The sequence below is a fragment of the Somniosus microcephalus genome, chromosome 8 (genome assembly GCF_052327205.1).
Source record: "Somniosus microcephalus isolate GS21.2 chromosome 8, FLI_Smic_1.0, whole genome shotgun sequence".
Lineage (NCBI taxonomy): Eukaryota > Metazoa > Chordata > Chondrichthyes > Squaliformes > Somniosidae > Somniosus > Somniosus microcephalus.
The window spans coordinates 39,886,796-39,912,683 of NC_140994.1; the positions used below are offsets into that span (position 1 = coordinate 39,886,796).

The window sequence follows — 25,888 nt, forward strand, 5'->3', positions numbered from 1 at the left end:
CCACTACGCTTTTGCACTGGATTACACTGGATTACACTGTAAGACCTACCTGCTGTGTCTCTATCTCTGCTGCTAAAAGATTTTCTTTAAATAACTTTTAAACTGCGGCTGTGTCTCTGCTGAACTGGTTCTACTGATTTTTTCAGCTTTGTTGGCTTCTGACTAGCAGCTGCTGTTTCACTTGCTGTCTGGTAACTTGTTCTACTGGTTTTCAGCTTTGCTGGTCGCTGGCTTGTGGTTTTACTTTTTCTCCGCCGCTTTGATCTATGGTGACCTCCAACTTGCGGCAATTTCGCCATCATCTTTCTTCACCGCTACCGACTCTCATTCCTACGGCAACAACCTCCATCCTCGAACTCTCGACCCTTCAAATAGCTTCTGGACTTCACTCGCCTGCTTTGGACAACGGTTCATTGATGCTCCATGCCGGCTCTATCCTACTTACGTCGGCTTTGTCCCTCCATGGGACCTCTGATTTTGACCCTGGTCACCCTACTATTGTCTCCAACCGATTCGCTGCTACCAGGAAATATGTATCTCATTAATTAATAAATAACCAGGCCTATGTAACCTGAGTTTTTCCCTGTGTCCATTCGTGTGCGCACTTTGGCTGCCGCTCCTGACCTGAGGCGTTCATTTCTTTATCCACCTTTTCTCCCCCTTTTCCTTTTCTCTCTATCCCTCCCTGACCACTCTCTCCTGTCGTCATGCCTCCTTTCATCTCTCCTCTCTGATACTCTGCCCTCCCAAATTCCTACCCCAATTCTTCATTACTCTTCGACCTTCCTACTCTCCTGCCGCCATTCCAGGCTTGACTCCCTCTTAGATAATCCTACAGCTTCCCTCTGTGCCTCTCTTGGCATCCTACGAAGGGCCCATCAAGGCACTAGTCGCTGCCTCCTTATGAGCAGCAACCCCAACTGTCCCATCCTACTCTCTCACTGACCTTCCCGCCCAGCGCGGCCACTGGGGGATAATCTTGCCAGTCTCCTCCCTGTCCAACTCACCCCTCCCAGCGCTGACCCTGTGGATGCTGGCAGTGGGTCAGCCATCACTGACCCTCTCCGCAACTCCGTCCAGAATGTCCGTTCACTTGCGAACAAGGCCCTTGCCATCCATGAGCTAATCGTGGATGATTGCATCGACATCATGGCCCTGACAGAAACTTGGTTGAGGGGTGATGACACCTTACCCTTAAATGAAGCCTCCCCGCCTGCCTATACCTTCCACCACTTGCTTCGCTCAGACCGCCGTGGTGGCGATGTGGCTCTCATCACCAAATCACACCTTGGTCTGTCCCCCTACTCCTCCGGCACTTTCTCCTCCTTTAAGCATCTCACCTTATTCCACCCCCTCACCTCTCATTTAAAATTCTTGTTCTCTACCGCCCACCCAAATACCATAAAAATGTTAGTACTGAGATATCTTCACTGCTTTCCTCCCTCAGCCTCTGCACCGAGCAACTTCTCATCCTCAGTGATTTCAACCTTCATCTCAAATCATCACGCTCTCTCTCCTCTGAGTTCACTAGCCCCCAATCCTCCCTTAATCTCTCCCTCCATGTAAACTCCCCAGCCCATATTCACGGCCACCCCCTCAACCTTGCCATCTCTCATGGCCTCGCTACTCCCATCATACCAATCGCAGATAAGGCCATCTCTGACCATTTCCTCATATCGCTCTCCACCCACATCCCCCATCCACCCATCTCCCAACCCTACTTGCTTCTGTGTCCGCCCTGGAAAAAATCTCTGTCCCAACTCTCTTACAACTGCACTTACGAAATCCCAATTTCCAGCCTTTGGTCCTCCATTCACTATGACATTTCTGCAGCTACTGATCTGCTCAACCACACCCTCACCACCACCTCTGATGCCCTAATCCCCATTAAAACAATTACTCCCGCTCACCCTGGCCATTCCCCCTGGTATGGCCCTCATCGTCGATCCCTTAAGTCTAAGGGACGCAGACTTGAATGGATATGGATATGGCAGACAACTGGTTTAGCCACATGAAGCATTATTGGGTCCTGCTCTCGTCTGCCAAAATTGCTCACTATTCCAGAATATTCCAGAATCATTCTGGAATGCAAAGATAAACCCCGGCTTCTATTCTCCACTGCTAACCGTCTTCTTAAAGCCCTCTCCCCTGTCTCCTCCACGCTCACCTCCAATAACAAGTGTGAGGAGCTCATGGGCTTCTTCGTCTCTAAGATCGCGACCATTGGTTCAGCTGCCTCTGCCACTTCCCTTCCTTCCCCTAGCCCACCGGGCCAAACTTCCTCTCAGGTTCCCCCTGCCCTAGCCTTGAACTCACATCTTTCTCCAGTTTCTCTCCAATCTCCCCTCATGACCTCTCCGCGCTCATCATGTCCATTAGACCCACTTTCTGCTCCCTCGACCCTATTCCCACCAAACTGCTGGCCACCCAACTTCCTTTTCTTGCTTCCATGTTAGCTGACATTGTTAACAGTTCTCTCTCCTCGGGTACTGTCCCCCAAATCTGCCGTCATCACCCCTCTCAAAAAAAAACCTTGACCCCTCCATCCTAACAAACTACCACCCCATCTCCAACCTCCCTTTCTTCTCCAAAGTCCTTGAACATGTTGTTGCCTCCCAAATCCGTGCCCATCTTTCCCGCAACTCCATGTTTGAATCCCTCCAATCAGGTTTTCGCACCTGCCACAGTACCGAAATGCCTCTCATCAAAGTCACAAATGACATCCTTTGTGACTGTGACAAAGGTAAACTATCCCTCCTCGTCCTTTTTGACTTGTCTGCAGCCTTTGATATGGTTGACCACCCCATCCTTCTCCAACGCCTCTCCACCGTCATCCAGCTGGGCGGGGCTGCACTCGCCTGGTTCCATTCTTACCTATCTAATCATAGCCAGAGAATCACCTGGAATGGCTTCTCTTCCCGCTCCCACATCGTTACCTCTGGTGTCCCTCAAGGATGAATCCCTGGCCCCCTCCTATTTCTCATCTACATGCTGCCCCTTGGCGACATCATCCGAAAAGACAGCGTTAGTTTCCACATGTACGCTGACAACACCCAGCTCTACCTCACCACCACTTCTCTCAACCCCTCCACGGTCTCTAAATTGTCAGACTGCTTGTCCGACATACAGTTCTGGATGAGCAAAAATTTTCTCCAATTAAATATTGAGAAGACCGAAGCCATTGTTTTCGGTCCCCGCCACAAACTCCATTCCCTAGCCACTGACTCCATCTCTCTCCCTAACATCTGGCTGAGGCTGAACCACACTGTTCGCAACCTTGATGTCATATTTGACCCTGAAATGAGCTTCCAACCATATATCTGCAGCATAACTAAGACCGCCTATTTCCATTTCCATCGCCCTTCTCTGCCCTTGCCTCTGCTCATCCGCTGCTGAAACCCTCATCCATACCTATGTTACCTCTAGACTTGACTATTCCAATGCAATCCACGCCGGCCTCCCACGTTCTACCCTACATAAACTTGAGGTCACCCAAAACTCGGCTGTCCATGTCCTAACTTGCACCAAGTCGCGTTTATCCATCACCCCTGTGCTCGCTGACCTACATTGGCTCCCGGTTAAGCAATGCCTCGATTTCAAACATCTCATCCTTGTTTTCAAATCCCTCCCTGGCCTCACCCCTCCCTATTTCTGTAATCTCCTCCAGCCCCACAAGCCCCCGAGATATCTGCGCTCCTCTAATTCTACCTCTTGAGCATCCCTGATTATAATCGCTCAACTATTGGTGGCTGTGTCTGCTGTTGCTTAGGCCCTAAGCTCTGGAATTCCCTATCTAATCCTCTCCGCCTCTCTACCTCTCTTTCCTCCTTTAAGATGCTTCTTAAAACTTACATCTTTGACCAAGTTTTTGGTCATCTATCCTAATTTCTCCTTATGTTGCTCGCTGTCAAATTCTTTGTCTTATAATACTCCTGTGAAGCGCCTTGGGACGTTTTACTATGTTAAAGGCGCTATAAAAATACAAGTTATTGTTGTTGTTTAGTCGTCAGTGGCCTTGACCAACTCCTGCTGGACGCGTGAAGGCCCTGCACTCTTCTCCTGCAAGGAATAAAGAAGAGACCTATGTGAGAGTAAGGGCATGTGTTCACCCGATGGATGGAGAGCATTTGCTGAGGGTGACCATGAGGGAGAGGCATGACATTGCATAAGGATGAGGGTGAATGGGAGTGATGAATGGATAGATGGTGATGTGAGGAAGTGCACAGACAGAAAGGGATGGGTACACCTGCAAGGTAAGTGGGTGTGACGAGTGATATGCTGCAGTAGACTTGAGAGGGCAGAGTGAGGGGGTTGGGGGTGACAGCAGGATGTAGGAGAATGTGCCACTGCTCTCACTTTTCCTGCCCTGGTTAGATCATTGAACCGCTTTCTGCATTGGATCCCGGAGCATGGTACTACGCTCCTGCTGCTGACCTCTTCTGTTACCTCCAACCACGCCTTCTAGGTTTCCCCAGCAGGCTTCTACCTCCCGTTGGTAGGGAAGAGCATCTCTCTCCGGGTCCTCCCAGCGCCCAGCAGCACATCCAGGGAGGCGTCCGTGAAGCGGGGCGCAGCCTTTGACTGCCTCGCTTCGATTTCTGACCTTCCTCCTCTCTTTTTCCCAACTCCAACTGCTTTAACTTCCATGTTTGGATTGTCCCTTTAAATACTAGTGTTGAGATTGTGTCATGCGGGTTGTCATCACACCCACTGACGCTGATTGGACGGGAAACCCAGAAATAAAATGCTAATGAAGTGGCTGCGTTAAAAAGCCACTGACAGACGTGCCTAACATATTTACAGGTTTCCTGCACGCCCACCCACCACCTCCCCCCTCCCCCACCCATCCCACCCCCAACTCCCAACGCGTCTGCACATTAAAATCCAGCCCACTGAATTCAACATGCTTGAGGAGGATGAGCCAATGGATGTCGGCAAGGACAGAGGATATATATGAGCTGGCATAGGGTGCAGGAGTGGATTTCAGTATGAGTTGAATTCTGTGTAGGGGGCAGCTCGGGAGGCTAGCAAGAATACCTCAACAGAAACAATAGGAGCATAAGAGGGCAAAAATTATCAATGCCTAGTTATGTAAACACAAACACTTTACATTACAGTAGTGCCATGACTCTCAACATCTGGCTCCCTCACAGTTGATTACACTGTCAAACATAAATCTATTGGCTGCATAACAGCATAGGAGACCTGGTTTTCCTCTGAAACTCAGAGATCCCTTGTCAGGCTTGTGTAAATGCTGTCACAATTCTTACATGATGTAAATACTGTCATAATTAAGAACATGAGAATATAAGAATTAGGAGCAGGAGTAGGCCATACGGCCCCTCGAGCCTGCTCTGCATTCAATAAGATCATGGCTGATCTTCCAACTCAACTCCACTTTCCTGCCCGATCTCTCTATCCCTTGATTCCCCTAGAGTCCAAAAATCTATCTATCTCAGGTTTGAATATACTCAACAACTGAACAGCCACAGCCCTCTGGGGTCGAGAATTCCAAAGATTCACAACCCTCTGAGTGAAGAAATTTCTCCTCATCCCAGTCCTAAATGGCCGACCCCTTATCCTGAGACTATGGCCGGAATTTTGCCTACCTTGGCGGGTCCAGTGAGAGCGACCCCGCTGCTAGCTCCATCCCGCTGTTGAAAATGAACTTACCTTAATGGGGTCTATTAATGGGGCGCGTTACCTGGGCCAATTAGATGGAGCGGGTCTGGTGACATCATTCATGATGTATTTTCAGACGTGATCTTTAAAGAGACTATGGCCACTTTGGATTTGAAGTTTAATCTAACATAGTGCTGTCAGGGATCAAGGGATATGGGGAGAAAGCAGGGACAGGGTAATGAATTTGGATGATAAGCCATGATCTCATTAAATGGCGGAACAGGCTCGAGGGGCTGAATGGCCTACTCCTGCTCCTATCTTCTATGTTTGTGCACTATAGCATTGGAGTGCTGCAAACACTGACAATGACTGCACAGAGGCAGAGGGCTGCACCCAGGTTCTCCGATGACTCCCTCCACATGTTTGGGGCGGAAGAAACCTCTCCAGGAGACCAAGACAGCCTGGTTGCAGATTGCAGAGGAGGTCACAAGCAGGGATGTGGTCAAGAGGACCTGGGTGCAGTGCCTCAAACATTTCAATGATCTCATTAGATCAGGAAACGTGAGTACAAAGCCACACTCAACCTCATCCTGCTGTGCCTCTCATCACATCCCCATCACTCTGCCTTCCCTACCCTACTCATGCACATCCTTACTCACACCAACATATCTTGCAACTCCACCCATCCCTCTCTAACTACATTACCACATCTCCATCTCACTGAACACCCCTCACACTCACCCTCATCCTAGTCCAATCATACCAACTAACAACACACAAGGGTAGCCACTTGGATGTTTTATCCAATGTTTATGTAAAGTTTCTGTTAATATGGTGTGAACATACAAAACTTTCCGCTCTTGGATAGATTTGTGTGCACCTTTGGAAGTAGCTTAGTGAGTTGCAGTGAATGGTGAGACATAACGGTACCCCCCGCAATGCTGATGAGTGTGAAAGGAATGGCTTGGCCATTGTAGGGAACCTTTATGGTGTTGGTGTAGGGAGGTGCCAACCTGGTGTCTCATGTGGCAGCCATATTGGTGTACAGAGTCAAGTTAACTAAATCTGGCGATGAGGCCATCCCTGGCCACCCGGGCAGCAATGTGCTCGGGTGCTGATGCCCTCTGTCCTGTGCAGCATCAGGTGATTGCGGAGGAGGTTGGTGTTGTTGTTGGTGATGCTGGTGTGCCTGGTACTGTTGGTGTTGGGGCTCATCGTGGTCAGATTCTGAGGACCAAGGTGAGACAGTATAAACGTCGCCCATGTTGATGGAATAGATAGTAGGTGAAGCAATCTGTCAATGGTGAGAGAGGTTCTTCCAATGAGGTGACACTGGATAGAGACTTTGCTTGAAAGACTTGCAGCCTGCAGAAAGCTCAATCTGTGTTGCCAATGCAGTGAGAAACAGCTTCTGCCTAAGGAAAGTGATCAGCTGTCAGGTGGGAGCTTTTATAGTACATTTCATCCTGTCAACTAATCAGCTGGAGCAATGGTCACTCAACTCCCGCCTCAGGTTTACAGACGTGCTTCCCGAGCAGCGTGGTCCCCGTGGCAATCCAGTTAAATGTGTTTAAAAACACTCAAGGGTCTGACAACAAGCTAATAATTGTTTAAATTGGGTTGCCCGCCTCTGCCGGTCAGGTTGGGTCCGCGATGACAGACGCACCTAGGGGAAAGGCGCGTGTGAGCGAGAGGACAGCGGGTTCCTGACCCACTCCCAAAAATAACAACTTTCCCACCCAACCCGCCACCAATCTCACCCGCTACCACCCCGGAAAATTCCGGCCTATGTCCCCCTAGTTCAAGACTCTACAGCCAGGGGAAACAGCTTCTCAGCATCTACCCCGTCAAGCCCTCTCAGAATCTTACATGTTTCAATGAGATCACCTTTCATTCTTCCATACTCCAGAGTGTACAGGCCTATTCTACTCAATCTCTCCTCATAGGACAACCCTCTCATCCCAGGAATCAATCTAGTGAATCTTCGTTGCACCGCCTCTAAGGCAAGTATATCCTTCCTTAAGTACAAAGACCAAACCTGTACACAGTACTCCAGGTTTAGAGCCATCACTTCTGAGGTCTATGACCAGATTTAAGACTTCAAGAAAGGTGACAAGTCCGATTGCGGTAATTACAGAGGAGTTTCCCTGTTGTCTGCCACAGGGAAAGTCATTGCAAGAATCCTCCTCAATCACCTTCTCCCAGTGGCTGAAGAGCTCCTCCCAGAGTTGCAATGTGGATTCCGCCCACTAAGGGGCACAATGGACATGATCTTCACCGTGCGTCAACTACAAGAGAAAAGCAGCGAACAGCACCAACCGCTGTACATGGCCTTCTTTGACCTCACAAAGGCCTTCAACGCTGTCAACTGTGAGTGGTTATGGAGTGTCCTCCTCAAATTCGGCTGCCCTCAAAAGTTGGTCACCATCCTCCGCCTGCTTCGCGATGACATGCAAGCCGTGATCTTGACCAACAGATCCACCACAGACCCAATTCACGTACAGACCGGGGTCAAGCAAGGCTGTGTCACCGCACCAACGCTCTTCCCGATCTTCCTTGCTGCAATGCTCCATCTCACCCTCAGTAAGCTCCCCGCTGGAGTGGAGCTAAACTACAGAACAAATGGAAAACTGTTCAACCTCCGTCGCCTCCAGTCCAGATCCAAGGTTGCCCCATCCTCTGTCATCGAATTACAGTATGCAGACGATGCTTGCGTCTGCGCACACTCGGAGGTCGAACTCCAAACCATCGTCAACACCTTCACCGAAGCGTACGAGAGCATGGGCCTTACACTAAACATCTGCAAGACAAAGATCCTCTACCAACCTGCCCCCGCCACATAGTACGGCCCCCCGATTATCAAAATCCACGATGAGGCCTTGGACAACGTGGACCACTTTCCATACCTCAGGAGCCTACTGTCAACAAGGGCAGACATCGATGACCAAGTCCAACACTGCCTTCAGTGTGTCAGTGCAGCCATCGGTCACCTGAGGAAGAGAGTGTTTGAAAACCAGGACCTCAAACCCAGTACTAAGCTCATGGTCTACAGAGCAGTAGTGATACCCACCCTCCTGTATGCTTCAGAGACATGGACCATGTACAGCAGGCACCTCAAAGCACTAGAGAGGTATCACCAATGCTGCCTCCGCAAGATCCTGCCAATGCACCAACGTCAGTGTTCTCGCTCAGGCCAACATCCCCAGCATCGAAGCTCTGACCACGCCTGATCAGCTCCGATGGATGGGCCACATTGTCCGCATGCCTGATACGAGACTCCCAAAACAAGCGCTCTACTCGGAGCTCCGGCACGGCAAGAGAACCCCAGGTGGGCACAGGAAACGCTTCAAGGACACCCTCAAAGCCTCCTTGAAAAAGTGTAGCATACACACCGACACCTGGGAATCCCTGGCCCAAGATCGCAAAAAGTGGAGGAGAAGCATCCGGGAAGGCACCGAACACCTCGAGTCTCTTCGCCGGGAGCAAGCGGAAGCCAAGCGTAAACAGCGGAAGGAGCGCACGTCAACCCAAGCACCTCACCCACCCGCCCCTTCAACCACCGTCTGCCCCACCTGTGACAGAGACTGTAGGTCCTGCATTGGACTCATCAGTCACCTGAGAACTCATTTTTGGTGTGGAAGCAAGTCATCCTCGGTTCCGAGGGACTGCCTAAGAGAAGAGAAGAGAGATCTATGACCTGATTTATTTAAAAAAAACAAAGTTCATTGTTTTTAAAGCTGAAAAATTCTATGTTGTGCTGTGCCATTGATCTCCTAGTAACACAACAGAGGCCAGTTTGGAAAATGGAAATGTACGTAAGACCAGTGAGGTGATTTTAACCCTACCCACCCGATGGAAAACATGCGGGTGGACAGTTAAAATCTCCCAGGTCAGTTACCCACCCTGGAGCCGCCGGAAGCTGACCTGCCAGGATTTTCACTGCAAGAGGCAAGGACACCCGCCCAAAGCCAGTGGAGTCCTCTTTAGCATATGTACGCTGGGTCCTAATGACGTTATCGGGACCCGACTGCAATTTTTACTAGTAGACATGAGCGGGAAGCGGCAGCGAGTTTCTCGCCAGACCTACTCAGCGAGGAACCATATCGGGGCCAGAAGAGGCCCCAAAAGGTACGTTTAATCATTTAAAATTTTTTTGTTGGGCCAGGAGAGCAGAAGTGCTGCTCCAAGCCCCACAGGAAAATCGGAGATCTCCCCAGTGGTGACAGCACCCCCTCCTGATTTTGGGGACCCTCGCAGGAATGCTTGGCAACTGATCCCACAGACCTTCCTGCTCCTGGCTGCAGGAATTTGCGCCGCTTCCTGATGGCTTTCCCCCTCGAACAGATGGGAATTTGGACAACAGCATTTGAATGAGGCCTGGGAGTTTAAAGTACCCCAGGCCTCACTTTTGCTGCAGCGGGTGTGTTTAGAACTGACATGGAAACTCACCTGCCGAAAACTAGAGCCCAGTTTAAATCAGGGCTCTCTGTTTTCTGAACTGGCCTCCAATAGACTACAGGATACCCAGAGGCACAGCACAGCATATAAATGTGCAACAACAACACAAGGATTGGTTTGATGACATTCTCCCAAAAAACCAAGACTAAAGTTAAAGCTCCTCAATAAAAGCATTTTGAACAACAAAACTGAAAATTAAAACCCAATCAAAGGTCACTTACTGGAATAAAACATTGAGCTAGATGTGTTAGAAAAACATTATTGATCACAACATAGTTTTACACACCCTGCAAAGATGTGGACTCTGTCATTTTGTCTGCAATCTACCTTCAATCTCATCTTGGTCAATAAGCTATTATTATATCACAAGGTAGAATGTAATTTAATTGCAATACTTTTTCAAATTTTATGGTTTTGACAACCCTGCACTAAAAATGGTGACTATGGGGCCAATTATGTGCTCCAGCCAGGATTGTGACAGGACCGCATTGCAACGGGACCACACTGCACTGACTAAGGAGTTCTGACCTTGCCTGAGTTTGAAAGGACAGCTCATTAATTGAACACGCTCTCTGCATACATTGGTACAAGCACAGGGATCGCAACTGATGTATGGGCAGGATATCAAATGCATTTTTTAAAAGGATTAGCCATGGAAAGGTTGGTGGCCGCACAGAGTCAAAAATTCTTAGAGCCTTTAAAAGATCTCAAAATAGTGGTTAAATATTGGTCAACCTTTCTGAAGGCTGCATGGGGAAAATAGGTTGCAGGTGAATAGCAAGGGGCAGCACGTGCAACGTGGAGGCAAGAGTCTCTTGCGAGTGGCACAGCAAGTGGAGGTGCTGCTACATAAAGTGAGTGCAAGGAGAGTTGGCCCATTTACCCCAGAGTAACCTACACCCAAGATGGTAGTGCACCATGTCTGGCAGGAAGTGGCAGCCAGGTTTACAGGATCTGAGCTTAGATGTGGGAAAAGAGAGCACATTTTAACGAACCTGGTAAGGTAAGATCACCCAACAGTACCATGTACCAGGTATGTCTGAAGATTGCTTGCCTCGTTTGCCTTCCAACCTGTTCTACATTTAATCTTCACCCATGCCAAGCCTTCACACAGCCTTACAGTTCTTTCATGGCATTTCATCCATACCCATACTTCAGTAGAACACATATTGGAAGTAAAATTAATACACTGACATATTCGAAAGGCTTCACACATCAAGTCATTGTAACACTAGCTACATAATGCATGGTAACTTACTGACATTCATGGGTAATTTTAACTTAACGCACCCAGCGGGATCGGGTTGGCCGCCCAGTTTACACCCCTCACGATTTTATTCTCCACTGACATTAATTCATTAATTCACTGGTTCCCAGTGCACCATTAATTTATTAATTTGGTGCTGCTCAATTATTTTGTTGGTGTGTCTGCTGCTTCGTGAATTTCTTAATTGTTGAAAAATGAATGTGCTACTGCTCCATTAATTTAGCGATTTGCTGCTTTCACTTTTTGTCATGCCTACTGCTACCTTCATTAATTAATTCACTGGTTCCCACTGTACCAGTAGTTTACTGATTTGTTGCTGTGCCTGCTGCTCTATTTATTTTATGTCTTGGTTTGCTCGCTGCTCTATGAATTTATTAATTCACTGTTGCTGGGCCCTGCAGTCCACTTGATCAGCAGCCCATCCACCAACCTAAACATCGAATCCCTCCACCACCGATGCACCATGGCTGCAGTGTGTACTATCCACAGGATGCATTGCAGCAACTTGCCATGGTTTATTTAACAGCACCTCCCAATCCACGACCTCCACCAACTAGAAGGACAAGAGCAGAAGGTGCATGGGAACACAAACATCTTCAAGTTTCCCTCCAAGCTCACCACCACCTTCTCAAGAGCAACTAGGGATAGACAATAAATGTAGGCCTTGCTGAGAATGAATTTTTTTAAAACTCCACCATGATTGAGGATGACGACATTTATGGAAGCTCCTCCTCCTATCGGTTGCCTGACTATCCACCACCATTCTGAACTGGATGTGTTAGAGCCAAAGAACTTCAGTTATGGAACTGCTCTGATCTGCCTATGCCTGCTGCTTTTGATGTTTAGCATACAGGTAGCCCTGTGTTGTAGCTTCAGTAGGCTGGTATGCCTGGTATTACTCCTGACACATCCTTCCACACTTCACATTGAACCAGAGTTGATCTCCTGGCTTGATGGAAATGGAGAACTGAGGGATGTGTGAGGCCATGAGCTTTCTAGCTAATCCAGTACTGCAACCACTAGGCTACAGTACCCATTAGTCATAACATCAGCAAATAAATTAATGCAACTGCAGGGTATCTGTGAATTAATCAATTAATGGAACTGTGGGCACTCCAAAAAATCAATAAATTAATGGAGTAGTGGGAACCAGACAATTAATAATAAAGATCTTTAAAGTCAGCTTTTATTGCCAATTAAAAAAACATTGGCCCAGAAATTCGGGTCTCCACGGGTGAGTACGCACGGGCCCAATGGAAGTGCCGGTTTCCTGCATGCACTGCGCATGCACGGGAAACTGGCACTTCCATTCCCCTGAAAGCAGGGGTTCAGAGGTCGAACGCGTGTGCGGGAGAGGCTGCGCGTGCGCATCGAACTTCGTTTTTTTTACAGGTTTTCCCGGGAAGGTAAGCCTGCAGAATTTAGAAATGTAAAAAGCAGGCGTAAGGCCTGCTTTTTACAAGGTAAGTGGTGAATTAATTAAAATTAAAACATTTTTTCCACAGGTTTATTATTTTTAAATACTTTAAAGCAAGGTAAACTTATTTTTAGCCCCGTTAGAAAATAAAATTATTTTTTCCAAAAATTTAAATTATTGTTTATTTAAAAAATGTGATTTAAAAAAAAAAATTATTTGAAGATTTAGTGATGTTTTGTAAGAAGGACCCGTAGTATTTCTAAGTTTGACAGCACTTCCTGTCAGACTTATGAATGGAGCATTCCCTGCTCCAATTGGCTCCCCGTGGCCCACGTGGTCCCAGGGGACACGTCGAATTAACTGCGCCCCTGGGATACGCTAGCACTGCGCGCCGGCAGCTGGACCAGGCCCCGGATTGGAATTCCACGGGGGCCCACAGTTCAACGGCCGGCGTGCTAGGTAAGTGCAGATCGGGGGCTTACACCCGTGGGAAGCCCCCGACCCGAATTTCTGGGCCATTTTTTCTGGGTTTTTGTAAAGAACATCGATGAGGCCTCAAGTGAGTATTGTGTGCAGTCCTGGACACTCCATTATTGGGAACATATTAGAGCCGTGGAAAAGGTTATGGTTATGAAGAAACACTTGAAAAAGTGGGGCTTTTCACCAGACCAGAGACTTAGGGAAGATTTGATAAAGGCTTTTAAAATTATGAAAGGTTTTGAGAGAGTAAATAAAGACTAGTGGGCAAACCAATAACAACGAGGCATAGACTCATGATTATCACAAGACGAACAAAGGGGAAAGTTAGAACTTTTTTTAACAAAGAAAATTGGAACATAAAATGCTTTATCACAAGTGGCTATTGAGTTTGTGACATATTTAAAACTGAATTGGATAAATATTGAAAAAAAAAGACCGTAATGGCAGAAAAAATCAGAGAAATGGGATTAAAGTAGATCAAAGAAAGACTTACATTTATATAGCGCCTTTCACAACCTCAGGACGTCTCAAAGTGCGAAAAAACCAACTAAGTACTTTCACAAGTACGTGCCACTGATTCCATGCCCCTCCCTAGCCAGACTCTCAGGGTGAACCAGACTATTCACAACCTCAACGTCCTGTTTGACTCTGAGTTGAGTTCAGATCCCAAAATCCCCGTCATGAAGACCACGTACTTCCAGGCCCACAACACTGCCAGCCTCCATTCCTATACCAGTCCCTCCTCTGCTCCATGTATTTCATAGAAAAAGATCCACCACCACATTCTCAGGGCAACTAGGGATGAGTAACAAATGACGGCCTTGTCAGCGATGCCAACATCCCAAGAAAGAATATAGCTGTTAAAAAAGTCCTTATCTGACTCCAGTCTCCGTTTGCCCCACCATTGGTGGCACAGCCTCCAGCCACCTATGTCCCACTCTCCAGAATTCCCTTCCTAAACCCTCTTACATCTCCACCTCTCCTCCTTTAGAAGCCGCCTCAAAAACTCAATTCTTTAACCAAGTTTTTGATCTCCTCTTCAAATTGCTTCTTTCCTGGCTTGGCATCCATTTCCATATGCCTGTGAAGCACTTTGGAATTTTTTTGTTGTTAAAGGTGCTCTTAAAATGTTGTTCTAACAATAGTGCCTACCACATTAGATTTGTGTTTAATTATATTAAAGATAGTGGTAACTATATGGTATATAGAAAAAAATGCCAACTGTAAAATGTAATTTGTATCCCACTCCTAAGACTGACCAGAACTCATTCACAACTTTGTCTCTTGCCAAACGACATTTCATAGTTGGCTATGACGCATCTTCCACATAATTTAGTTAACAATTTATTAGAAACAATTAGTTGTTCACTGAGATACTCCAGTAAAAAAAGAGTATCAATGAGAAATGTAAAGCCACTTCTCATCAAACCAAATATCATTGGCCTAGAGTTTGGTTGTTTTATTGTTCTGAAAAGCAACAAATCTAAATTATTTTGAAATCACTGAGCACAATATTGCTATTGAGGGCTTTTAAACAAGACACTGATTGTAGTGAGACCATTTTTGGAATGTCAAAACTGAAAGCTCTTTTATATTATATGCTGGGTCTTGGGAGAGTGCCCTAAAAGTGACGCCGATCTTCCTCTGAACCTGCAGCAAAGCGTGTTCCAGGAATTGCACGTGTAAAGAGCGGCTGTGGCAAATGGGTCACTGTGCATGTGCAATGTAATTGCATCATATTGCCATCAATAAATCATATCATAATGTCACATCATGACGTCAGCAGCTGTTGTAACAATCCTTGAAGATGGCACTGCTGCTGTGCACAGCGCTATTAGTAGCCAGTTAGACCTCTGATAGGCAGTAATATGAGGAAAAAACAGGTCTTCCCAGCCAGCAATCTTGCGAGTTCCGTAATTTTGACCTTTAACTGGCCACCAGTTGCAGGAGATGAGATTTTCAGAAGCCAATTGCTGAAGATCAATATAAAAGTGACTTTATATGCACACAGAATACTGCAAGTGAAAATGCGTAACATGTTCTGTTATACAACTAACGGAAAACGAGCAAATAAATCTCAGTGGAACAATTGTATAACTTCCCATTCAGCATTTTATTTATGAGTATAGTAATATAATCACTCTCAACTCTGCCTGGCATATCCCTTTCCTTGAAAATAATTTGACAACATGCTGCACAATTTCCAACCCAATATTGTTGAATGATTTACAAATGTAGATGTACTGTCTTTCGTTACACTTACAATTGCATAAGCCACTTGCTAAACTACATGCATCAAAATAACAATGTCCATAAAATAGCATGAATCGACTGCCACACTGTAAATCTCCACTTCTATTCTTCCTGGACATAAAAATCTCTATTAAAGTACAGTACATCTAATACACTTGATCATACAGTCCATTCATCTGAGTCACTGATATTTAAGGAAAGATTACACTCACATGGTACAGCATTACATCACATCACATGATGTCATAGAACTCAATGTTATAATGAAGTCTTCTTAATTTTATTTATATTTCCACAACATTCTCCAATTTCTTCTGGAAGCTTCTAATGTTCTAACATTGTTGTAAAACATTATACTTAAATTAAGTAATTAAATAACTTTTACTAAAACAGCTACTAATAGTTACCATGAGGTAAACATTTGATATAACACAACATGTTACAGCTTCTATAGTTTACATAAACAGAGATACAGGGCCTAATAGACAAAAAGAATAAGACTGAGGATGCCCAATCATATGTAGTGATTCATGAAAAATATACTGTTAACTGATATCAGCTCTAGTTCTTGGGCTATTAAGATTGAGGTTTTGTTTCTCTTACAATACAATAGCAAATGACCATCGCATAAGTAGTGATCATTATTCTTCGGTACTCTCCCTTACAAGGCCAGGCCACTGGATACTTCACTTCTTAACAAGAAGAAATACTTTTAAAGCATGTCACCATGTTTTGCTTCTCTTTTATTTTGGCACCTTTATATTCTGAGGATAATTTCTATCCTTTCTTCATAACCCAGATTTCCTCAGTCAGGTTTAATATTTAGTGGCTAACTCAAACTAACAAATGCTCCTTAAACTTGAAAATTGCCTGATTCAGTCAATTACTTCCAGACCATGAAATGACTGTCCCAGCAACTATAACTATAACTCACCTCACCCTTGCAGAAGAGCCTTTCGCTAATGGTGCATTCACAGTAAAAGTAAAAGTAAAGTTCGGTAGTAGTGGGAAGCCTTTTCGGCTTCACACCAATGTTAAACTTGTGATGGGTAGATTGGATATTAAGACCTGAAATGATTCCAAAGTAAAGTGAGTGAGGCGACTGCCTCCGTGACTCTGGATTCTCAGCCTGCGCTTACCTTAAAGATGAAATTTTCCAAGACTGCACCACCAGCAGGGCCTCATACCCAGTGGGCAGCTTATTGGAAAATCACATGTGCACTCTTGCGATTTTCCACCCAAACCGGAATGTGCACCCGTGATTTTCCAATGAGTCGCCTAATGCTTTCAAGGCCCCGCCAGTGATGCAGGGCCTCTGAAAATTTCAACCTATAACTGGAGTGCTGGCGAGGAGTGAAACTGCTTTGCAGAACTGCTCCAGTTATTGTGAATACACCCTAATACACTTCAATGTGTCGTCATCGATTTTGATTAACCCTCTTACCTATTTTATCCTCATTCCTCCCTGTTATATACTTGAAGGCTGCTCACACAAGAGAAAGTATCACTAAATGATTTATAATTCAGACTGTTAATCTGTAAATAAACAAACCAGAAATTCTGACCCAGTGGCATTGGTGCACTAATGCACAATCCCTCAGATTGCAAGGATACAGGTTTGTCCCTGTGACCAATGTTCCCCGTATTTTTTTCAATTTTTTCAACTGCATGCACGTTTTTTTCAATTTAAAAGCCGGCTCATTGGGTGCGCAGGACCCCTGGAGCACTGCGTGGCCGTGCAGCTTATAGGGAACATTGCCTGTGACTCCAACTCCCACAACTTAGTTAGCCATCAGGGCAAGGAGAAAAATTTTGTGAGTATATCAAACTAAGCTACTCATATACATCCCAGCAACTGGTTCTGTACTGTAACTGACATAGTGAATGGTACATGGAGAAGTACGAAAGAGGAGAAACAATGGACTCCAATCCCGGGTTAGGGAAGGTTGAAAATTGGGAGTTTTGTCCATAGCTGGGATTTGGGGCAGAACTTGGATCCAACATCAGAAGTCCTGAGCGGGAGCAGCACATCTTCTGTCTGCCTGCCTGGCTACCCCCCACCACCCCTCCAATTCCCAGCAGCAGTTTGGGGGTATGTTTGGGGAATTACCAAACTCCCCTGCCTTTATATATTGAAATGCCTCCATCCCTACAATTTGGGACAGGGTTAACTGCCTGAACAGTCAGGGGACATAAGTCCCACCTTGCCACAATTCCAGCGGCAGAGTGGAAACCCAGCAATTTCCGGCTCCATAAATTTGGGGGAAAAGATAGTATTTGCCTCAATTTTCAAAGGTTGCAGATACTTGGTAATATTTGTATTGGAAATCTCAGGCTGAATCAGAGGAACTGGAATATAAAGGTAAATTATGCGAGGCACAGCCTCACTAGACAGCAGTTCAATCAGAGAATCACATGCAGAATTCAGTGCAGCCAATTCACAGCACTCTCCATTTTCCAGTGTTCTAATTGCAAAATTTATCCTAATCGTTCTGAAACTGCAATGTTACTCTAACAGGGCTCTGACTACACACACATACTGCAAGGCACAATGGAAGCAATTCTGCTACATGCCTCTTTCAACCCTCACCATTCAATAGATTATCTTGCTCTTCGAAGGTTACCCATTGCTACTGTGACTTATCCTTCAAGTTATTATGAGAAGTGAAGAGTTGTTTTTTTATTGCATCTGAGCTACATTCTTTCCAAGTTGCATCCTCGGACTATTATAGCTCCCTCATAACCACCTCCATGGACTTTAAAGGATGCTCTCCATATTCCATTACTGTGAGACACATCTGTCATTTCTCCCACTTTATTTTATAAAGCTTATGACCTATGAAGTACCATTATTACTAGCACTGGCAGGGTTCAAATTTTTAATATTTACAGGTTCAAAGGTACACAGATAATCTGTAGGTTACATCAACCTGAGTGTAGCTAACCAAGTTTGGAATATATGGCACCGATATTTTAACGGGGAGGGAGCAAGGGAACCCGGAAAGACGGAGGACCTGCCAAATTTAATGGCAGGACCTCATTATCATTTTTTAATTCCGTTTCCCGCCTGGCTGCCGGCCAGAGTGACAGGCTGGCAGGCGGGAAAGCCTGGGGTAGAAGGCTGCAACCGGAGACCGCTGGGGACAGTCCCTGGCAATCGGCAAAGATTGCTGGCCATGTGGTGGGGGCGCTGGGGGGGTGGTTCGGCAAAGATCGCAAGGCATAAGGGGGCGGGCGTCAGACCAGCAATCAGAGAGAGGGAACGATCGCAGGCAAAAGGCTTGGGATTACGGGCTTGGGGGGTTGGTTGGGCAGCCGATCGCTGCAGAAGATTTGTTTGAGGGGCCGGGGGGAGAACTCCTGCTCCTCTTGGCTCACCAGCAGTGCTGGAAATGCACTTAACTGCTTGATCCAGGTGTTCCTGTCTCCATTTAGCTGGCAGGTTTCCTCGGCCCTGGGAAACCCAGCCAGCCAGCGTTAAATTTAAATCAGTCTCCCAACTTCACTGTGGGAGCCTGATTTAAATATTATAATGAACTGTCCCGCCTCATGAGAGCGGGACACAGGCACAGCACGCAACTGCCACCGTAATGTTGGCGGCAAGTGCGTACGCGGTGGGTTGAGGTCGCATTATGTGCTTTAAAATTTTTAACCACACCTCCGCCTAACCCTCGCCAGCCTATCGTGGGGCGGTAATAATTCCCCACTATATTTTTGGATTGGGCATTCACTACTGCATTATTTAATCTTCCCAACTTCCTATCTCTGTTAAGTTGGAACCTCATCAACTCCCTAGTAATCCTATCTTTCCACAGCTCGTGAATTTATCTCATGTGACTGGGTGACATTTGATGTGTTGTGTTATGTTATGTTTCATTCCATTCCATTCTGTTGTGTTGTCCTCCTGCTCTGTATTATTGCCCCAGTAAATGGGCAACTTGGTAAGTGGCTCAGAATTTGCATACATGAACTTAGTTCTGGGTCTGGCTCTCTGTCTCTTCTCCTTGGAGAAGCGATCGCATAATTGTGCCTCCATCTTAATCACTACTCTGTCACTCTAGTCAATATTTTTCTCAATTAAAGGTTCACTTTCTTAAGGAAGGCAGCAGGCAAAACTCACCTGCTACTGCAGAAACAAGGCCCAGGCTATTTTAATTCCCGGTCTTCACTTAAATCCCAACAGCTGAAGTCAGCAGGAAGCAGTGGAAAATGGCGTATTCTAGATGCCACCTGCTGACACAGATAGATAGCAGGATCAGGTTCCAGGGATGTCTTGTGGGGATCTCGCATTCAGGAAGGGGGAGAGGCGGCCCGGGGCAGGGGAAGCCTAAGCATTCCTTGTAGGGCCTGGAGGAGCATTCCTGCTCCAACTTTAGATGGATCACCAAAACTTAGCCCCAAAATTGCCACAGGCCTGAGGGCAGAAGTCAAGCGAATTGCTCGCATGGTAGGTACAATTTGAGGCAGATCTGGGATTCCATCCCGTGTAACCAACATGACAAATTCCGGAGAGAGGGAGCAGACCACTCTTCCACATGTGCCAAAAGGCTGCTTTTGAGGTGTGCCTGGGGCTATTCCTGGGCTACCCTGCCAATTCTGCCCAATTTGCCACCATTGGCCCAACAGGTCAGCTGAAAACTAATACCGGTCACATACGCTCCTTATTAAGGTCCTAAAAAGGTTTGACAGCTAAGATAAACAATTTCAGAAGGGATCAATTACCGTTTTTCCCTTAAATTATCTGCTGCTGAAACCCTCAGCCATGCCTAGACTTGACTATTCCAATGCTCTCCTGGCCAGCCTCCCATCTTCCACCCTCCATAAACGTGCGCTCATCCAAAACTCTGCTGTCCGTATCCTAACTCACACCAAGTCCTGTTCACCCATCACCCCGTGCTCACTGGCCTACATTGGCTCCTGGTCCAACAATGCCTCAATTTAAAAATTCTCACCCTTGTTTTCAAATCCCTCTATTGCCTCACCCCTCCTTATCTCTGTAACCTCCTCCAGCCCTACTACCCTCTGAATTCTCAGTGCTCCTCCAATTCTGGCCTTTTCTGCATCCCTTATTTTAATCGCTCCACCATTGGCGGCCATGCTTTCAGCTGCCTAGGCCCTAATCTGCGAAATGCCCTCCCTAAACCTTTCTGCCTCTCTCTCCTCCTTTAAGACGCTCCTTAAAACCTACCTCTTTGACCAACTGTCGTAATATTTCCTTATATGACTCAGTGTTAAATTTTGTTTGATAACGTTCCTGTGAAGCACCTTGGGACGTTTTACTACGTTAAAGGTGCTATATAAATGTAACTTGTTGTTGTTATGATTCTAAGACAACAGGCATCTAAACTTTATCTTTACTTAATTTTATTTTAAAATGTTAATTTTTGGTCATCATTTAATGTGCAACTTCTTATCCCATCAGTAGATAATTTTGAAAACAATACTGTAATTCTTTTTTATATGGGCTAAAAAGAGACTGACCACCTACTGAATGCCAGTTTGGTTCAGTTGGGAGCAACCTCATCTGTATATCAGAACGTTGTGGGTTCAGGTCAAACTCAAGAATTTGAGCACACTTCAGTACAGTGCTGCATGGTCAGAGGTGCTGTCCTTTGGATGAGATATCTAAGTGAGGCTCTGTCTGCCTGTTCCTGGTGGATGTTAAAAATACCATGTCACTATTTGAAGAGTAACTTGAGTTTTCCTGGCTAGCATTGCTGCTTCAATCAACTCCACCAAAACAGATTAATTGGTGTTTGTGCAGACTTGCTGTGTACAGAATTGCTGATGTGTATCTCTACATAAAAGCCACTGTATGGGATGTTTTTGAAAGACATGATAAATTTAAGTCTTTCTTTTTAGAAAGTTACAAATCCTATGACCCTTACTAGACTGCCAGTCACTGGATGTTCCTCCCATGACAGGAATTTTAAAAATAAAGTTATTCAGTTCTTTTAAGAAACATTTTTATTGCCATTACTCCATATGGCAGATATTGCACAAGGCTCCATTCAAAGCAGTGTAAGGAAACATGAAACAAACACGTGGAAAATAGTGTTGCATAATTCAAAAGGTCACTTTATCCGCACATGAAAGTATGACAGCTGCTTCCAAAAAGGAAGGCGTATTTATTCCAAACTCAAAGTTAACAGTGTCGAGTTAACAACGGCAAATGAGCCTGAAATGGCCCAACTCGCATCATTTGGGATTATTAGTTATGTGCCCATCCCTATTTATCAGTTCAAGCGGAGTCATCAAATAGCAATACACTCTCATGTTTTAATACATTATATATATATATTTATGAATATTAATATCCTGATGACCCGTGCTCTCCCATACACAGTTCATCAGCACACAGACGCAGCTTGTGCCTTGTGGAAAATGACTGGTGCAAATAGCGTGGGATCCTTGTAATGATTTAGGACAAGAATCCAGAGCGGGCATGAGTGGCACCGGTGTCCCCTCGAGTACTAAACTCTATAACATTTCCTGCTGTTGCTGCCGTTAATCTTACAGCACTCGGAATAGTTTCGAATAACATGTTAAAACACACACACACACACACAACGTTAAGCCGCGGCTGCAAAGGAATAAACAAGTAAAACGGGGAAATAAAGCAGATCAGTACAGAGAGGGAGTCAGACTTACTTACAACTCGGCGCCCTTCAGTACCTGAGCAGCGACTCGCTGAGTGACAGCAAACCCCGCGCTCTCAGCGCATCATTGCCGCGGATGAAGCTGCCCCCCGGTAGCGCTGCCTTGCCTCATAGTGGCGGCAGTGCCGGGCCGGGCCGGGCCAGCTGTCAGCTTCCATCCGCCACGTGCGCCGCAATGTAAACAAGGCGCCACGTGCTGCACTCCGACAGTTGGTCAACAAAGGGCCGGCGCGCGCGTCAGTCAGTGCGCCGCGCGCCCCCCGGCCCGGGGGCCACCAGAGTGCTGCAAAGGTAGGGAGTCAACCTGCGCACCTCTTGTGTTTCGGAGTACCCTTGCCAAATTCAACCTTTTTTTTTTGTTTGTTCCAGTAATGATTCTGCTGGCGTCGTTTATATGTCCTGGTCAATATTTCATCCCTCAGCCAACATCACTGAAACAGGTTACCTGGTCATTATCACATCGCTGTTGGCGGGAGCTTGCGGTGCGCAGGTTGGCTGCCGCGTTTTCTACGTTACAACAATGACTGCACTTCTAAAGTACTTCATCGGCTGTAAAGTGCGTTGGGATGTCAGGTGGCTGTGAAAGGCGCTATATAAGTGCAAATCTCCTTTATTTACAGCTGCATTAGACCCATCTTTTGTTTCTTTACTTGTCCCATTACCACCCCCTTTTGCCTTGCACCATCATCCCTTTTGTCATTTAATCACTACTGCATTCCACCCTATCACAAATATTCCCTTTCCTCCCCTCCCCCACTTTCCCTGCCTCTGTACTTGCTTAAAACCTGTAACATCTCTAACTTTTTCCAGTTCTGATGAAAGATCATCGACCTGAAACGCTGGCCTAGAAATTCGGTAGGCTTAGCGCCGCTTTTGAGGCGCTAGAGGGCCTAGCGCCGGAGTTATGGCCAGTTTGGAAATTGAGTGGGTCCCTAAATCGGCGTTAGGCCGTTAGCGCTGCACCGGCACCGATGACATCATCGGTGTGCGCAGCGCCCCGGTTGCCATGGTAACCCGCCCGAACTCCGAAATTGACTTGCGGCCGCCTCGCCCGTGGCAGCCGCAAGCAACGTTCTGGTAGAGGTGCCTTACTGGACTTTGCGCCGGCGCATTAAAGGCCCCGCGGCGGCCGGCCGCTTTCCCGCCGGCCGCCTGGCCGCAGCTCCCTCCACGGACTTCTCCCCCCCCACCCCCCCCGGGACAGATGCAAGCCCGGCACTTGTCCGAGGTGCCGGGCTCATTTTTACAATGATTTTCGCGGGCCGCGGCCGGGTGCAGGCAGCTCCTCCTTAAGGGAAGGAGGAGGCCTGCACTTCTCGAACCTGCCGCACCGCAGCGGGCGCCGCAGCGCCGGAATAGCGCCGCAATTCAGCGCGTAGCGCCAGTTTTCAGGCGCAAACAGCTTTCAGCAACGCCGGCAGCCGTTTGGGCGCAGAACTAGTGAATTTTTGGCCCGCCCAGCGCGACTTAGCTCCGGCACTAACTTCCGGCGCTAAAGCCAGCGCTGCGCCAAAACCCAATTTCTAGGCCGCTAACTCTGTTTCTCTCTCTCCACAGGTGCTGCCAGACCTGATGATTATTTCCAGCATTTTCTGTTTTTATTTCAGATTGCCAGCATCCGTAGTATTTTGCTTTTGTATCAACTTTTTTTGTTTTGGTTTTGAGGTTAACTTTTTTTTGTGAGCGTGTTTGTGATTGCAAATGGCCTGGTGCTGTAACTACACATGCTAACATTTAATCTACACTGTATAGATTTACAGTGATACCAACCTATAAGTATTGAAATCAGTGAGATAGCCTCTGTAAATCTTGTCGGGTCTGCAGAATTTAACAAGGAAGAAATCTGGGCAAGAAATAATCACTCAATGACCTTTAAAATATTTTTAACTCTGGGGCTGCAACTGTGAATGTGGAGCCATTTTATTTGGGGGCCCAATGGTTTTGCTAGGTACAAAGCAGCATCGCACAGTCAAACATCTGCAGATGCACCTGCTGGGATTACCTGTGCAGATTTCTTCCTTGTTGTATTCTGCTGGACTTGATTTCTTGGAGTTGCACCAATGCCATTTACTTCAAAATCAATTTTAAATGGTCGATGCTATAAAATGGAGCCAAAAAGCTAACTGAAATCTTTTAACTGATTTAAAGTACAATTTTACATCAGCAATGGAATTTTACAGGAAGCAAATGACTAGCGGGCAGGTGATGTTACAAACCCAAAGTAGATCCTGTTACCTGACAGTGCCGGAAGCAAATAGGACTGACCCCACCATTTGCTCTGGCCTCAGTGAATTCCCAACCCTCATGCCTTGGGCGGGATTCTACTGGAATGGGCGATTGCTCTCCCGAGTGCTGCTGCTGGCGACTTGAGAGAAATGTACCCCGTTTACACGGTTCGCGCATGCGCAGTATCCCGGCTGTCATGGCTTGCAACCAAACCGCCTTATCTGGGCCCTGCTGGTCCCTTCACTGTATGGAAATACCTCTTCCTTACCGGTTGTGAGGATGACGGCATCGGGGCCAACGAAAATTGCCTGGAAATTCCGTGACTCCTGAGAGAGCAACTGGGGGAGGGAGAGCAACACAAACTGGGGGGGAGGGAGAGCAACACAAACTGTGGGAGGGAGAGATAGCAACACAAACTGCCTTTGGCCCATATCCCTTGATACCTTTGGTTAACAGAAAGCTATCTCCGATTTAAAATTACAATTGATCTAGCATCAATTGCCATTTGCGGAAGAGAGTTCCAAACTTCTACCACCCTTTGTGTGTAGAAGTGTTTCCTAATTTCACTCCTGAGCGATCTGGCTCAAATTTTCAGACTATGCCCCTGTTCTAGAATCCCCAACCAGTGGAAATATTTTCTCTCTATCTACTCTATCTGTTCCCCTTAATATGTTGAAAACTTGGATCAGATCACCCCTTAACCTTCTAAATTCTAGGGAATACAACCCTAATTTGTGTAATCTCTCCTCATAACTTAACCCTTGAAGTCCAGGTATCATTCTGGTAAACCTACGCTGCACTCCCTCCAAGGCCAATATATCCTTCCTAAGGTGTGGTGCCCAGAACTGCTCACAGTACTCCAGGTGTGGTCTAACCAGGGTTTTGTATAGCTGCAGCATAACTTCTACCCCCTCGTATTCTCGTCCTCTAGATATAAAGGCCAGCATCCCATTAGCCTTTCTGATTAGTTTCTGTACCTGTACATGACATTTTAATGATCTATGTACAGGAAACTTTGTGCTATCCGGCACCCACGGGACCGAGCTGCTGCCGTTGCCTAAAAAGTGCCGTACTCTCCAGAGTTAATGTTGAGAGATACGGAGATTCTAATCTCTGTATTTGACAACAAACACTGTTGCTTAGCAACAGCTTCTAAACACTCGGGTGTGGCCCTAAAGCTCTGTAGCTGAAGCTGTTGCTATAGCTACAGACCTTGCACAGCTTGACTGTTCAAACAAAGCAAAAAAAACAAACAAAAAGAATAAAAAACGGCTGCTGATTTTTGCCGGTGGCTCCAGATTGCCGGATAGCTCACCTCCGGATAGCACAAAGTTTCCTGTACCTGGATCCTCAAGTCTCTTTGGACCTCCGCTGTTTTTAGCCTTTCACCATTTAGAAAGTACCCTGTTCTATCCTTTTTAGGTCCAAAGTGGATGACCTCACATTTGCCTACATTGAAATTCATTTGCCACAGTTTTGCCCATTCACTAATCTGTCGATATCCCT

General features: G+C 46.4%; 1 protein-coding gene across 4 annotated transcripts in view; it reads right to left on the minus strand.

Annotated features, from left to right (window-relative positions):
• The window catches only part of LOC147113475 (uncharacterized), a 275,092-nt gene extending 252,711 nt beyond the window's left edge, over positions 1-22,381 (minus strand). Inside the window, exon 1 of one of the 4 annotated variants that reach the window (XM_085994613.1) lies at positions 22,173-22,361. The gene's annotated coding sequence lies outside the window, so the exon portion shown is untranslated. Of the gene's footprint in view, positions 1-22,148 lie in introns of all 4 variants that reach the window. The other 3 variants (XM_085994612.1, XM_085994615.1, XM_085994614.1) reach the window with 3 other exon arrangements.
• Between the last annotated feature and the right edge of the window lie 3,507 nt (positions 22,382-25,888).